This window comes from Macadamia integrifolia, chromosome 2 (genome assembly GCF_013358625.1).
Source record: "Macadamia integrifolia cultivar HAES 741 chromosome 2, SCU_Mint_v3, whole genome shotgun sequence".
Classification (NCBI taxonomy): domain Eukaryota; kingdom Viridiplantae; phylum Streptophyta; class Magnoliopsida; order Proteales; family Proteaceae; genus Macadamia; species Macadamia integrifolia.
The window spans coordinates 14,913,489-14,918,981 of NC_056558.1; positions in this window are offsets into that span (position 1 = coordinate 14,913,489).

Below are 5,493 nucleotides of genomic sequence, written 5' to 3' on the forward strand. Positions count from 1 at the left end.
TTCTCGAGCATCTGCACTCGAGTGAAGTCCCCTACAACAATAGTCTTCTCTATGAGGACTGGCCTCTTAGAGAAGGTGGACCAAGCAAGGGCAGCCTTAGGGCTGCAGAATGTGCTATCATCATAATCGTCCATATCCTCGGGAACACTCCTCCTGGCCCGAGCTTGGCAACTAAATGAACTATCAGCAGTACCCCTCCTCTTCCTACCTGAGGCATGTCCACTCCTGGATGAAGAAGCAGTCTCTTTACCCTTGCGAGAAAATATCCTATTAAACTCGTAAAGAAGACATGAGGAAACTGATACGATTTCAATAGGAAATTATAAAAGCAAAGGAAAAGAGAGGAATCGCGTAAATAAGGTCATTAGGAGGAAAGTGAATGGGAATGACACTTGTATTAAGCACATGATATGGACAATGCATTGATAAATGGAAGGTATGCACAAGTAAACATTATAGAAGCACGATACCTTGATGTATTACAAATATAAGTCAAGAAATGATGGCAATTATCTAAGGCATGGATTCATGCAAATGCCTAAGCTAGTATTAACACAATGCATTGACAGATTTACAAAGAAAGAAAATGGAAAATTCCATAGAGAGAAGCATAATCCAAGGATATCCAAGCATTGAGAATTTTTTGGCAATAACATGTGAAGGAATGTTCAATTTCATGTAAGAACATATACCTTGGCATATTGAGGTCAAACAAGGGAAAACCCCCAAATTTCTCAAAGAACCTTAACCTAGAAATGGAGGAAATTCATGCCAAGGTAAGAAAAGTCATGCATAGGTACAATGTGACACTCTTACTACTATTATGCAACCAAATGTGATTTGATGACTCATTGAACCATACATTATGCATGGAAGAAAAGAGAAAAGGGGAAAACCCTAAAACAACAAAACTTTGGGAAAATAGGTTTAGGAATCCATGGAAATGACAAATGTGATGATTAGAGAGATAAAATCATGGAGTAAACATCATACCCACATACTACATTCATTTTAGATGGAAGAAATCAAAAGAAAAATAAAATTTTGAGGATGTTGAACAAGTATAACCGAAATCCCAAAGAGAATGAAGAAAAACCCACTTACTTGGGGTTAAGGATGGAGTTAAGAAGCTTTGAGTTCGAGTGAGGGCGTGAAGATGCTTGTGAAGGGCTCCTAGACCTTCTCTTGTTGCCTTGGGTGATTTGGAGAAGAGAGGGAAAAGAGAGAAAGTAAGTGATTTGAAAAATGAGGGCTTTTTGCCCTTTATAATAGAATTGCGCAGGCAATCGGTGGGTCATTAACCTAGCCCACCTGTTAGTGTGGGTTTTTGGGGATTTGATTTTCAAGCTTGTAGACCCCACTTTTGCAAAAAATACAAGCTACTGTGCAACTAATCTTCATGCATGCTTATGTGGGATGATTTTGATACTATATGGAAATTTGTGCTTGGGATGCGTGCTATGGTGATGGGATGCACTGTGACTATATGATCGGAGACATGATGTGCATTTGATTTTGTGCTTACATGAAATAAGTGTGGCACTTAATTTTGTACTTAATTTGATGCAATTCAGGTACAAAGCATCGTGGTACGCACTAGATCCGTAGTAGTGCACAAGGATCCCCACATGGTCCTTGTCCTATCGAACGACCACCCAATCCTCAAGGACCCTGACCCCAGGTTAGTCCTAGACAAGAAGAAATAGTTGAGGACTCGCCTAAGCATGAGGTTCTGGATCCTCCTCCCATTGTCACCCCAAATGATGTTGCGGCTCTCATTCAACAGTCGTAACAGGCATTTCAACAGCAGTTACTTCAGCAGCAGTAAACCTTTATGAATGCCGTGCACCAACAGTTAAACCCTATGTAAATGGGCTAACACCCTCATGGGGTACCTTTCCCATAAGATCCTTCAGTGGTGGCAAGTGTCGGAGTTCAACCGGGGGGTGCGTCTCCTCAGGCACCGCCTGTTGACACACAAGGGAGTGCACCACCTGTAGTACCACCACAAGACCAACCAAGGGATACACCACCTGTGGTTACTCCACGGTATCCACCTTATGGCACTCCTCCATACATGATGCCACCTCCATATCAGTATTATCTGGCTTATCCTCCATACTACCCACCAGCAACCACTACTGCAAAGGTGGTGGAATCATTTAAGAGGCACTTGCCATCTATCTTTACCAAGGTGGGGAGTGATCCTTTGGAGCCGGATTGGTGGATATGGAGAAGATATTTAAATTCATACAATGTACAAAAGCCCAGAAGCTCATTTGTGCTGGGTTACAATTGAAGAATAAAGCTAATTCATGGTGGAAGGCTTCTAAGCCTATCTTGGTGGCAACCCACCCGGAACCAATATGGGAACAATTTAAAGAATTGTTCTTATCAAATTATTACTCCACCAGCTTTAGAGATAAAATGGAAGCAGAATTCTCAGCCTTAACTTAGGGAAACAAGTCTATCCTTAAGTACCAACAACAATTTTAGGACTTATTCTATTTTGCCCCTCCTCACATGAAGACAGTGGAGGAGAAGGCAAAGAAATTTCTGAAGGGGTTGAAGGTATCTATTGGGACAATATTAGGGACTATGGACTTGACTGATTATGCCCAGATTGTCCAAAATGCCAAAATTATGGAAAACAAGTAGAAAGGAGAGGCCACCACCACACCTGGACTTTGGAAGAGATCCAACCCCTATGTGGACTCAGGCAACGCGAAGAAGAGATTCTGTGGGCCATATAACTATGGTCTGTCATTTCAGTAGCCCTACAAATCATTGGGTTATATGCCCCAGCCAGTTGGTAGATCGAGTACTACCTCTTTTTGCCCGAACACTAACACAATGCCTACTGCCCCGTGGCCACCTCATCCTTTCACCGTACCGGGTCAATTACAGAGAGCACCAGTACCAGTGCAAGCTTCCTAGAACAGATGTTATGTTTGTAATTCCCTTGGGCATTTTACAAAAGATTCCTCGAATAAGCCAGCTGTTGGACAGGGTCAGCTTTATGTTTATAAACCCACCTTGACTCAAAGGGGCCCGCCTCAAGGGAGGATGTATACACTATCAGCCAAAGAGGTTGAAGCAAGCCCCGATGTCATTGCAAGTATCCTATCTACCTCAGGTATACCAACTTATGTGTTAATTGATTCTGGAGCATCACATTCTTTTATATCTAAAATATTTTCTAGAAAGATTGACATGACACCCAGGGCTCTAAAGAGTAAGTTGATTGTTAGCATACCTACAAGCAAAGTAGCAAAACTAAATGAAGTGTATGGACCATGTCCCATTGAAATAGGTAGAAAGAAGCTAGATGCCAGGCTTATTGTTTGTATATTAAAAGTAACCGCAAATGTACGGATCAGTGTAGCTAATGGGTTGAACACAAGCAGAGCAACCACTTTATTTTTAACTTCTTTTAGTAATGCAAAAGTGTAATGATTGATTATAGTGATCTACTTCTAACTACCGACCTAAAACAAATAACTGAAAGTAAAAGTGCTGAAATAAAAAGCAAATAACTGAAAGTAAAAGTGCTGAAATAAAAAGTGCTAAAAAGTAAATAAATAAAATAAAAGAGGAAAAGGCTAGAGAAAGGCATACAAGTTGGTATCTATACTTAGCCCGAGGAATGCACCATAAATAATACGAGCTTCCCTACTTGACTAGAAAGTACTCTTACAAGGGCTTTTTTACTTGACTTTAGCGGAAGGGATGCAATATAAATAGTCAAAATAAAAAGATGGTTCCATAGATAGAGAGGGGCAAAGCCAACACATGCATCTAGCCATAAAGCTTGGGGGAAAGAGAGAGCAATAATGTAAAACTGAAAATTTAAAACCTAATTTAAGAATGAAAGGGTAGTCAGAAGAGGGAATGAGAGGGGGATAAGAAGACTTATGTAGAAGCCTACTTACCTGAACTTCAATCATTGAACTGAAAACTTGACTGATTTGCGATACTACCAGCCAAAAAAACTAGATCTGAACTAAATCAAATCTGAAATTGCTAGGCCTAGAGAAAACAAATCATGAAGAGAAAATCTGAACTTGAAAGAGATGCTCCACAGCTTGTTTTTGTCACCTAGAACTAAGCCTAGAACTAGAAATTGAAAATTACAACTTTGAATAACTTGAATTGCATGAAAAATAAAGACTTGCGTTAATAAAAAAAAAAATTACAAAAGTGCTTGCATAAAAAAACTAAGACAAAGAACTAAAGAGAAAAAAAGAGCACAACTAAAAACCTAAAAGAAGAGAGGAAGAGAGGGACACCCCTTTAGGGTTTGGTGGATTCCCTTCTATAAGGAATAGAGGAGGGAGGAGGGCATCCAAATGTGGATCCCCTTGGATGATTTTGTAGTGAGATGGAGGGAGGAAAATGGAGAAAAAATAGGAAATATTCTTATTTCCTTGTCTGTTTCTTTTTTACTTTTTTGTTTCCTATTTTTTCTCTCTTTATTTTCTCTCTATTCTTCAAACTTGCGCAAGTCTCTTGGTCGAATTTTCTGTGCTTGCTTTTAGGTGAGTAGGAGAGAGAAAATCTTTCAAAAAAATCTCTAGAAAATAGCAGCCATGAGGTTCGAACTTGAGACCTCCTAGTGAGCAAGGGATTTTTACACACCACAACTCACCAACTACGTTAGGTAGTTATTGTTACCAAAAAAAATCTTCAATCACTCAAGGGGGGTCCATTGATCCTTGTTGGCATTTAGAATATTATTTCTAGATCTGGGACAACTACAAACGGCCTAGTTCTGCATCTCGATTCAGTTCTAATCCATTATTCTTTTTCTGGTCCAAAAAGAATAATCATTTGTACGGGTGACCAAACAGATGTGTACTTTTGATTCAACATGTTCATCTTGCTCAGAATTTTGTCTTCTTCACAACATGAAAAGAAAGATGACCTCTTTACACGTAAAATTAGAGATACAACGCCTGATAGTCCTTAAGGCCTTTAAAATACAAAACCTGCAAAAAGAGAGTAAAATCCAAGGTAGTTCCATTCTAAATATGTAAAATTCATGCTTTTATACCCTAGATTTCACACATAAATGTGCTCATCAGAATCCCCCCACACTTAGACTTTGCTAGTCCTCGAGCAAAACAAAAATAAATATGCTCATTAGAATCCCCCCACACTTAGACTTTGCTAGTCCTCGAGTAAAACAAAAAGAATAAAAAGTAATACGAAAAACCTAACTCACTTTCGTAGGAATCACGATTGCACTTAGCATTTGCAACAAGCCTTTAAACCCCTAGGTCACCCCTAGTAGACGAGTTGTGTTTCGGGGGTGTTTGTAGTGAATATACACCCAAAATTCAGAAAAAAATAAAATCCCAACTTGGCTAAAGGTAAGGGCCATACCGATCCAGAACAAAGATAATTTCTCTTACACTTGATCTTGGGACCCCCACCCTTGAATTTTTATTACCCCATATCAATTTCAGGCACAAACATATTTCTTAATTCGAA